General features: G+C 33.8%; 1 long non-coding RNA gene across 2 annotated transcripts; it reads left to right on the top strand.

Annotated features, from left to right (window-relative positions):
- The first annotated feature begins 3,969 nt into the window (after positions 1-3,969).
- Positions 3,970-6,680, top strand: LOC145627149 (uncharacterized). 2 transcript variants are annotated; one of them, XR_014111332.1, is made up of 3 exons: positions 3,970-4,113; positions 4,490-4,749; positions 6,246-6,680. It is a non-coding gene; the product is annotated as an uncharacterized LOC145627149 (long non-coding RNA). The 2 variants fall into 2 exon arrangements; XR_014111333.1 differs by lacking the exon at positions 4,490-4,749.
- The last annotated feature ends 5,413 nt before the right edge of the window (positions 6,681-12,093 follow it).

Here is a 12,093-nt window from a genome sequence, read left to right as displayed (position 1 = left end):
TCAATGCAGATAAAATAATATTATGAAAGTCTAGGAAATGAGTGAATTTGTTAAAGGCTCATCCTAATGTGAATTAATTGCTACAAAATATATTAGAGGGAGAGATGAATGACCAAAGAAAGAAGGGCTTAAGTGGGTAAATATTTAATCTATCGTATTTAATTAGTTTTCAAAAAGTAGAATTCAAAAGAGAGATTTGGGAAAGGAAACAGTGGTGCACACCCTTTTTAAAGTATAAAATTAATAAAATTATAACTTTGTAAGAAAGTGAGACCAAGAAAGAGATATAGAGAGTTTGATGAATAACTTTTTAAATTGTAATTAAGGAGATGAAAATACTTTTTAAAAACTTTCTAAAATTACTCAAAATTATAAAACATAAATAATGAAAGAAAATGACAGTTAAATGAATAGAGAAACAGAGTAACCAAGAAAGAGGGAATAGAAATCGACAATTAGATTTGGACAAACTTTAATTCTTTCAATAAATGTTATTCATTAACAAATGTGGTTTTGTGACAATTATGGAAATGTTGACTAATTTGTAACAATTTTAGAATAAAATATTTTTTTTAATGTTAATATAACCATAGTAATAGATAGTTTTAAAGAGAGAGTATGGAAGAAGGACGGAGGGTGGAAAAGAGAGGAAGAAGAGGGGTGGGAGGAGAAGGAGAGAGAGAAAAAGGGAAGGAGTGGGAGGAGGAGAGAGAGGGGAAAAGAAGGAAGGGGTAGGAGGAGAGAAAGAGACAAAGTGATAGGAAAAGAAAGAGGGAGTGGGACGAGAGAGACAAAGATTGATCTAGAGAGAAGGGTGAGAAAGAGAGAAAGAAGGGTCGGGATAGAGAAAGAAAGAAAGAAGGGTCGAGATAGAGAAAGAGAGAGAGATAGAGATGAGCCAGGTGGAGAGGGAGAGATTGAGAGGTTAGGAGAAAAAGAAAGAGATAAGGGTCGAAAGAGAAAGAAATAGAAAAATTAAGAGAAAGAGGGGCAAGAGAGATCAAATACAGAGTGATAAAGAAATAGATGGGTCGGGAAAGGAAGAAGGGTCGGGAGAGAGAGGGAGGCTTACTAAACCGCTCAAACTATAAAAGAAGAGTAAATAGGAAGGAGAATAAAGGAACAGGAAGGTGAAAGAAAGCAAGGATGAATAGAAAAAGGGAAATAAGATAAGACAAGGAAAAAAAATAAGAGAGGGTATATTATGAAGGAAGAAGAGATAGGAAGAACTTAAAAACAAGTTAGTGACTATCACATAAATAAGTTCCCCTAGTCATCATGTTGATAACATCCCAAACTACGAAACACGATCACAACTATGAATCTTATATATCTTATCGTTGGGTAGGGGGTACGCTCGTAGTGCATGATTCAACGACTATAACCTTAAATAAAAAAAGTGTTAAGATATTTCCTCCAATTGTGAACATCGTATATAAAATAATTCATAGATAAATAACTACCAAATAAACTTTAATACACACACATATGATATTTCTCATTCATTTTATACATTCCACGTCAATTACAAACTCTAACTACTATAATTTTCAATAGAAGAACCAATCAAAAATTTTCTACTTTAAAAAGTCTAACAAACAAATATACAATTCTTTCATATATTTTACATTTAATCTATTTTATAGAACTTCAACCTTTAGTACTCCCTCTGTGTTTTTTTAAGTGTTACACTTTGACCGACACATAGTTTTAGGAAATTTAATTGACTTAAATAAAATAAGAGGTAAGTGGGGTAGTTGGAGTATTAAAAAATTATAAAAGAAAGATAGTGGGGTTAATAATTTATTAAAAAGTAATGAATGTGAGAGGAGAGATATATAAATAAAAAAGTAGTAGTGGGTTTGGGTGGGGACCATGAGAGGAGATGGATATAATATTAATGTAGCTTTTTGCCAAAAAAGGAAGTGTAACACTTATTAAAACACGGTCGGATTTAGTAAGTGTAACACTTAAAAAAACACGGAGGAAGTATTGCATTTCCTTAAACTACTCCTTATTATCACAATCATTTCAAAACAAAACTATTCAAAAATTATTTAGGTACTCAATAGAAACCATATTGCGTTATAAAATAATATCTAAAACAATAATATAATTCTTATAAAAATCTTTAAATTGTAACAAATTCTGGATAATTTCACTTATAACACTGGTTTTTCCATAGGTATTTTCCCATGGAAACTTTATCACTATTGCTTGTTAGTACTAACAAATTCATGTATTTTTTTCATAGCCCGAACACAATCACAAATATCACAACCACTAAACACAATCACGAATTTTACTTTTCTTACCGTCGGGGAAGCACGTGCATGCTTCAACGACTAGTAAGACAAAGTATGAGAGATTTTATACAAAGATGGATATGTCTAATAATATAAAGAAGGAAAAAGAGTATAAAAGGGAAAAATATTGTGGGATAAGAGGAATATGTTGGACAAAAGGTATGTGAAAAATTAAATAAAGAAAAAAAAAATTTAAAAGCTATTACATAAAACAAAATTTAAAAATAAAGAAAATTTTGATTTATCTAATCCAACCTTAACCTTTATTTTTAATAATCCAACCTTTAATTCTACTGAATAATCTACCCGTTACCCCCATTTTGTTTTTCTTAAGCTAAACTGACCATTTACCTAAAGAACAAGTTATTTAATTTTTTTAAATAAATAAACAACCTATCTCCTCCTCCTTCCCCAAATGCCTTTCCCCCTATTCCCCCCAGCCACAATCACCTCCACCTTTGCCTTTCCCTTTCCTTTAGGTTAAAATCGTCAAAGGTGGCCCGTTTTTATGGATTGATTTTACAATTAAAAAAAAGGGAAATAATAAACTATACATATGCAGTATAAAAAGTGCTTAAAAAACTGATATAATATTTTTTGTGCATTGCACAAAATTTGAAGTAACAACGCATTTAAAGTGAGCCTCTCCCTATTGTAGACCATGAGGACTCACAATGAATGAATGTATATATATATATATATATATATATATATATATATATATATATATATATATATATATATATATATATATATATGGTTTGATTAGATCTGATATATTGGCATTCAATTTTATATTTTGTTACAGCTCATGTAATTTATGATGATTAATATATTTTCATGATCTAATTTACAGCTCATGTAATTTATGATGATAGATATGTTTTTATGATCTAATTTATAAGCATGTATGAGAAATAATAATAGAAATGACCTATTTCATTTCAATAATTTTTGCAATTTGTGCATCGCAAGGGTCTAACCTAGTGACTTACTAAAAGTCATAATACGGGTCTAGGCCGCACCCGCAAATCAAGAGAGAGAATCCACTTCACAAGATCTAATAAAGTTCATCCTAAAACACTACAAGAGAAAGAGGAATTAGCAACAGAAATTTGCGACTACCCTAATATTCAGTCGCAAAAAATATTTTTGCGACTAAAAAAGACGACAAGTCACAAAATTTGCAACTAATTTTGCACCAGTTGCTACGCAGTCGCTAATTTGCGACTGAATTTTGCGACTACTATAATAATCAGTCGCAAAAAATATATTTGCGACTGTCAGAGACGAGTAGTCGCAAATTTTGCGACTCATTTTGCAGCAGTTGCAATGTTGTCGCTAAATTGCAACGCTCTTATAATTTTTGCGACTATAAATTATAGTTGCTGGGGATAATGATTTTCTAACTTTTTAATTTAAAAAATTTACAACTAATATTGCAACTAAATCAGTAGTATAAAAAAGAAATAAAAACAAAACCCTTAATATGATGAGGAGTTGCCAACAAAACAAAAAGTAACTTTTTTTTTACGGAACAAAAACTAAATTAATCACTTACTACTCCATAAAAAAAAATAATAAAAAAAAAAAAACTCAATCACTAAAAGCCTTAAGTAATTTTTTCTTCAATAGTTCTATACAGTACATAAACTCTTCCTCCTTTCACCAAAAAATAAAAAACAGAAACTCTTCCTTCTAAAAAAAAGCACGCATAAGGCAATTTTCAGAGATTCAAGAATTCAACCCTCATTGTCGCTCTTCATCTGCCTCCGCTGCGCGCCTACGCCACCACGTCTCCTCCAAGGTAAGTTCAAACGCTTGACGTCCCTTCTATCTTTCGTTTATTGTAATTCACCAAATACGATTTTTTAGGGTTATCATTTAATTTTTTGTCCAATTATTGATTTTAATTTGGTTTCCATAGTGTAATTTAAGTAAATTAATGAAAAATCATTCGAAATTGATTGAGTTTGCTAAAATCCCTAATTATTTTCAATGTAACAATCCCAATTCTTGTTATTTCGAACCCAATATTTTCTGAAGAAGGGGGTTTCGTTGCTTAGAGTGTAATTCTAATTGGGTAATTAATGGATGGAGGGTATTGAGGTTCGTCCGAAATCCATTGAATTCTTGTTTTGCACTGAATTCTTGTTTTGCTCTGACTTTATTCTATTTTTTAGGCTAACTTGCTGCTGGCTGATTGTTATGACAATAATTGTGGTGGAATCTAGAATGGGTGCGAGCTGAGGGAGAATTAGGTGCATCAATGTGGTGTGAATGCATGGCTTCTAGATGCGTGGCTGCTGCATGGTTGTTTTTGTTGTTGTAGGGAGAATAGTGGTTTGGTGTATGGTGCATTTAGTGAATGAGTGGGAGTTGATTGTGTTGTTCATAGTATTGTGGATTGTGTGTTAGCGATCGTTGGTTCATTGAGTTTAAGGTATGTTTGAAAATTTGAGACATTTTCTTGTATTCATTGCTCTTAAACTAGTGAAGCTATATATTTGAATACTAGCTTTTTGAGTCTCTAATTCTCTGTGGAAAGCATGGCCTGGTTGAGTCTTTAATTCTCTGTGAAAAGCATTTCATATTAGAGCAGATTTCAATTTCCTATGTCCCGAGACAATTAAATCACTAACATTTTACCAGTGCATCCATTAACAGTCATATTTTTTTCTTAAACTTTAAGCCACAACCTATAACGAAACCCACCCGTGCTCGATTGATGCACCTAATTTGATTTGTTGTTAGTATGTTGTTATGTTAATCTCTTGGTTGTATAATCTGTTATGTTAATATGTTATGTTTTTCTAGCAAGTTTTATCTGGATGACAGAATCCTATCACCGGAATCAGATTTTCAAGCATTAGTCATTCCTGCTTTCAATTGCTGTCCTGGTCAGAATTTTTTTTAATAGAATTGAGACAATAATTCTCGTTATTTTCTTGGTTTGTTTTTTGGTTTGCTTCTTTTATCAACACCTAGAGTCTTTCATGGGATCATAATAATCCTCCCCCTCCCCCTATTTTTCCAGACATACATTGCAAATTGGCAAGTACCACCAAGAGTTTCTTGATTGTATTTATTACTGGTATTAGACATTATTTTTGTGTTCAGTAGAGTTTCTAAACTTGCACTTATTAGAGATCTCTGTCCTTAATTACAATTAAGGTTTCTTGGTTAATTTGGAGCGAAGGATTTGTGTAAGTGTGAGGAAATGAATGAAAGAAACCAGAAGAATGCTACACCACTACTTGACATTTCTTTTTTGCACAGCATCAAACTCCCTCTTATCTCCCATTTCATTTTCTTGGTTTGTAGCTACCCATTTGTATTGATTATATCTCTTCACAAACTGCTTCAACTCTGGAGGCAGTTGTCTTTGATGCATCCATTTCTCTATATCTGTTATCCTTATCCTCCACTCTCCAATCAGACTGTAGTTGACTGCAAATATGTCTGCAATTACATAATATGGCAACATTCACTTCTAAAATTCTTAGATACTACATTTTTTTTATATAGATACTAAGCCACTATTGTTGTAACTTCAATCTACTCAGCTGACAGTGGTAACCTTTCAAAAAGAGAGAAAGGGTACTAACTTGCTTGTTTCAATGGTTAAATTTTATGGATATTTTTATACTTAGCTCTTTACTTATATCTTAAGCAAATTATATAAAGTAAAAGTCTGATTGGATATTGTGCATTACAATCTTATTATGAATCCCCAGCCTGTTATCAGTGCTATCAAATATTGCAGACTTCCAAACTGTCGAACTTTGTTTTATTCTATATTTTTTTGGTGCCTTTTCAAAGTTTCAGCTTATTCCATTTCTTGTTAATTTATGATAGTTCCTATAACAAAAAGGTAACATATTATATCATATTTGCTATTTGAGACACAATGTTAAACTCTTGGGTAATTATGTGCAGCGTACATACATATATACCTGGAGACCAGAGTTCGATGCTAAGGCTAGGAGAGACTTTGACAAAAAAAGTTGGGGACCGACTTAGGGGTACGTTGAACCAAGTTTTCAAAATGCCTCTCCATAAGAAGTTAATTTAATGATTGACAGTGTTGGAGCCGAATTCATAAATAAGCGTAAGCATCCAGATTTTGTGAAACGCTGAGAGCAAGCAAGAGATAATCAGTTATCTGGACAAATATTAGAGATAATCGGTTATCTAACTGATCTTTAATTTTTGGAGGCATATTTGTATATCTTCATTAATTTTTATTTGAAGTAGCTTCTTTATGTAGGAGGTGATTTTTGAAACAATTATTCGTAGTTTAGAATATTGCTTTTTAGTACATTGATACAAAATTGAGTATATTTAAATAAAATTATCATGTTGGTTATTTAACTTTATGCGTGGGTACCTTTTTTTTGTGATTGATATTGGTCGTTGGCTCGTTGCTAAATTATGGTCTCTAAATATTAATAGTCAGTTGCAAAAATTTTGCAACTGCAGATTTGTTTTAGAGAATGATTGGTTAGTTGCAAAATAATTAGTCTCAATGACTAATCTGTCCCAAAAAAATAGTTTTGTAGTCGCAAAATTAAAATTTGGTCTCGTATGTAGTTGCTAATCCGTAGCAAAAAACATTAGTCTCAATAGTCGCAAATCCGGCACAATAAAACTAGTCTTCGTAGTCGCAAAAATTTGGTGTTGTAGTTGCTAATGCGTCGCAAAAGTAGTCTTAAAACATTGGTCTCCGTAGTTGCTAATCCGTCGCCAATACATTACGACAGACAATAATTTAGTTGTTGAAATTTGAAAGTTAGTTGCTAAATGGCAGTTGCAAAGGCGTTGCAAATCCGTTGCTAAATTTGCGACTGTTCAAAAATTAGTCGCAAATATGGATTTGCGACGAGGTCTTTGGCAACAACCAAAGTAGTTGGAAATCCGTCGCAAATCCATTTTTGCGACTACTTTGGCCGTCGCTGATTACCCTTTTTCTTGTAGTGAAATCATATGTCAATAGGAGGAGTAGCCCTTTAACCTTATAAAGTGTTTTACTCTCTCTTATTTTCTCAATGTGGAACACTTACATGTGTTATTTGGTAGGATATACTTCAATAGAAAATTCGGTGGAAGTTAGTATATTACAACATTTTACATTTTATAGGAAGTAAATTATAACATTTTTTACTTTATAGTTTCTCGCAAAATCTGTACTTTAATAGGTAGTTTTTGACAAATAATCCTTTAAATTATTAATTATCAGTAGCTAGCTGTAGACACCCATTTGTGTCTCCCCAAAACCAAACCCGGTGATGAGTACCTTTCACGTCGAATCATAATCGAATTAAGTGAAAGTGTGGAAAGTCTAGTGTTGCGGATAGTTTTTATTTCTTTTCCTTTCTCTCTGTTTTTGAAAACCTATTTTTAAGAAAACAGCCAATCCAGTTAGGTTTGGTCCATGGAAAGGGTCCAATAATGATGTATTTGGGTGGGGTTCGAAAAGAGCTTTCCAACGATATATTATAAGCCCAATTCCGATGAATAATGAGGAAGTTATGACCAAATTACTAAAATGGGCCCGGTTTAATATTTATATGCGGCCCAATGATCTAGAGGAGGGCCTAATATTGATTTATCATTCTAATGCAATTAGAATTGATTTTAGTCTTCTAGATTCTTCTAGAAGGTTCTTTTCATTCCTAATTTAATTAGCATTGATAAATTGACTTTAGTTGACTTTTTAGAGTTTTAATCAGTATAAAAGAAGTGTTTTTAAGGAAAACACGATTTCGCCCTTCTAACGGCTAAATTTTATCAAAATTAAGAAAACGCGTGAAATTGTTTGCTGGTGCCTGAAGACAGGATTAACGCTTGGCGCTAGCCTTAGCGCCTGGCGCTAATGTCTGGCATCTGGCGCTAAGTCGTTTTATTCTCTTCGAAATCTGATTCGTTTTTTTATCCATCCGGCTGATTTTCTCAATAAATAGCCTCCTAAACCTCCGTTTTCAATCATCAACAACAATTAATTTTCTTATTCTCTCTAGTTTTCCAGAATCTCTTGATATCTTTTCTCTCTCTCTAGCTTTTGCATACAAAATTCCGCATTCACAAGCACTAGACACGCCTAGCATAATTCGAAGTTGCCTTCGCCCTAGACGTGAAAGGTTTTAATTTCTGAGGGTTTGGTCCCAAATCTCTATTTCAATTATTTAATTTAATTGTTTGATTTTATTAATTTCCTTGAAGTTACTAACGCATGTATTTTGTTATTAGAAAGAGGTACGAGGCATCCAAGTAAGTACTTTAATTGATTTATTGATATTATGATATAGAAATCATGTCTAGGTTGTTATTATGATTCCTAGTGTCATGTTATGATGTTTTGATCTTCCTAGTATTATGTTTAGGGAAAAGGTTATAATATCAAATATGCTTATTATGATTCCTGCAACGCCTTTTATTTCTTTCATAATATTCATGTTAGTATCATGTTAGGGCTATATATTTGATTTTAATGTTTAGTGACATGCTAGGGTTTGTTATTAATCTTGTTAGTATCCTGCCTAGGATCTTGCTATTTTTATGCTTTAACATGATTGTTTTTATTATTATGATTATTATTATGTTGCTTGATATTTTATATTTATTTGTTATTGCTTGATCACGCCTTTTATGCATGTTTAAAGGGAATTTGTACTTGTTATCATGCTTAATAAGATAATTAATAATCTTGTTTAGGGTTAATATGATTATAATTCAAGTGATCGCAAATAATAGATTTGTTTGTGCATTAATATTCAACCAACATAGATAAACAGGTTTAGGGTAAATCTATTGATTGCATGTTAGTCAGAAAGCGCACATGAATACGAGAAGAATAAAGTAGAGGCCTATTATTAGGGCAGGTTCAATCTCTTTTAGGTTGGATTTGTACCTTCATCCCCAAACTACCAGTTATGGTTCCAGACCTATTGGAGTTGACGATCTCCTAGATCGTTAAGGGGTGTAACCTTCACCCTGTGAACGGTTTACAAGTTCCTAAAACTTGTTGGCGACTCTTTTGCTCTATCTTTTTTCCCTTTGGACGACACTGTACTTTAGTGTATGATCACAGTGGGGTTCAAGTTTGGGGTAATGCTTGAAATATTCACTACAGTTTTTTGGCGACTCCACTGGGGAGGATTTTTATTTTAATTCTTGAAATTAATTTCGGCAATGATTTAGAATGAGTGGATGAGACTCGAAAAGTTCTAAGTATTTCATGTGCGTAATTTTGATAAAAATTATTGTCATATGCATAAAAAAGATCTCATTAGAAAGACCATCCGTAATGAGTTAAAAACATAGGATATTTACACATAGGAAATTTGAGGAATATCTTTCACAACTAGAATCGAAATAATGCTGCGAGAAACTGGAAAATTTTATCGAGCACAGAAAGTTGCCGAGGAATGTAGGAACTAGCGTCAAAAAACAGAGTCTAGCGCCGATGATTTGACTCTGGCGCCAGAGCCAAATTGGGGCGCCGGCCTCTGTTCGCTGGCGCCAAGTTCTTCCAATACCGAGCCAGAAATATGCGTTCTCATTTTGACCAGTTTTTAGCACTGTTTGCTCGATCCTACTTCCTGATTGATTTTTTCTCACTATTCTGAAACCCATATGTGGTCTACATATGGACATAACCCTCTGGGAATTCATGCTCCATCTACCTGATTGAACGCTCTGTGCAACAAAGGGTACATCCGAGAATGTTGAATTTACCAAACCATGGAAGTGAGTTTTTAACTCGCGGTGTCCCATCCACTCGCGCCAACCCTTCAAAAGGTAAGGCTTTCGCGCGTTGCATCCGGACAATTAACCATGAAACCTCTTCGAATAACCCATATCCCGAACTTAAGAGAACTAGAGCCATGGTTAGGTTGCCAAATAATTGCATTATATTGTGCCTACTTGACTAAGTGTGTATTATTTGTTGTGCATACTCTATGTGTTTTTCCTAACCGTTTGTTTGACTTGTGTTAAGACTAAATAAATTGATTAATGACTAAAAGAACTTTGCTTAATTATTTAATTAATTAGAGTAATTAAAGTCTAATAATTTAATCAGAATTGACTTAGTACGACTTTAAGCATACCCTGTAGAGTAATAATACCGAAAGCAGTCCCAGATCAACGTTCTAGCAATGGCGCCACGATTTGGACTGCAGCGCCAGTCTATTCAGTGCAGCGCCAGGCGACAGCTCTATCGTCTGGCGGTACACTGCATCTTGCGGCGCCAATCCTGTCGTCTTGACGACAGTTCGCTATGTTGCTCGAGTCATCAGTATGAGTCTAATTAAACAGTTTGCTAATCAATTTGATTATTTTATTAATAATAATACCTTATTAAGTCCTTAATCGAGTCTAGTCACATAGTCTAGCCACATAGTCTAGCCACATGGTCTTACACAAGAGTCAAAGCATGTCACTTACACCCATTAGTCTTAGTACACACTTTGAGTATATGTCACCATGACCATGTCTTAGGTTCATGCATAAGTTGGTTTTTTCCGTCATTTGAGTGGGAGTACATTTACTCCTAATTTTTCATATCTCTCCATATACATCATCTTTCTCCATATCACAACTTTCATTCTTTCTACCTTCTTCTATCCATTGCATGTTGAATAAAGTTTTTGTCAAATAATTAACAATCGATATCCCTAATTGCCCTTTCCACAGTACTTGCTCAAGGAGAGAAGAGAGATTAATCAAAGACAACACCTTTGTTTAAGTCTTACTTTTTGATAAACCGATTCATCAAAAGAGGAAAGCTAAAAAGATAATGGCAACTCAAGAAGAAGTCAACGAACTTAGGAATCAATTGACTACTGTGACTGAGGCATTGAATGCTTTAACCCTTAAAATCAATGACCCCGTGAAGCAACAACAGATGGACCTTATGAAAGAAAGCTTGAGCAATCTATCTAGTGATTACAAGTTTCAAGGCATTAGTTCACAAGGGGTCTCGCTGGACAAGGAGCTTCTTCCGCAGAAGTTCAATGCCAACGACATCCCAAAATTCAAGGCAACAAATAACCCTTATCTTCACTTAAGAGCCTTTGAAACTATAATGAACATTAAGGGGATTGATAAGAAAGTATTTCATTCCTTGTTTTCCTTGTCTCTTAAAACCGTTTGCCAACAATTGTTCTTCTCCCTTGATAAAGAGAAAACCTCTACCCGGGAATCGATAGTAAACGCTTTCATTGATAGGTATGAATGCAACATTCAAGTCGAAACCGATTATAGACAACTAGAGATGCTAAGATAAAAAGAGAATGAAGGCTTTACTTCTTTCTTCAATAAGGGGAGAGAAACTTCTGCTAAGATGATTGAGGTGCCCACCGAAAAAGAATCTGTAAGGATGTTTGTCAAAAATCTCCAAGAGAAGTATTCGAAGCATTTAAAATATTAACATAATTTGAATACTTTCAAAGCCGTTTATGACATCGGAATTGAAATCGAAGACGACCTCGCAAAACAAAAAGCTACTAACAATAGTAACCACGGTGGCTGGAAAGGAAGTAGAACGACAATCCTTCTTCTTCCGAAAACGCCCACTCTAGTAACAATGTTAGTACCTATGATCTTAGTGAAGTTTTAGCCATGGATAACCAAGGATCTAAGAAGAAACTAAGGAAATACTTCACCCCCCCATTGGGATGAGTTACGATACCGCCTTCGATCGACTCCATGCCAAGGGACTCATTACTCCCATTGGACCTATTCAAGATCCCGCACCTAAAAGAGATTGCCTAGTTGGAATATA

The sequence above is a fragment of the Chenopodium album genome, chromosome 4, assembly GCF_948465745.1.
Source record: "Chenopodium album chromosome 4, dcCheAlbu1.1, whole genome shotgun sequence".
Taxonomy (NCBI): Eukaryota; Viridiplantae; Streptophyta; class Magnoliopsida; order Caryophyllales; family Amaranthaceae; genus Chenopodium; species Chenopodium album.
Note: the sequence above shows the minus strand (reverse complement) of the source record. Positions and strands in the feature narration are given on the sequence as shown.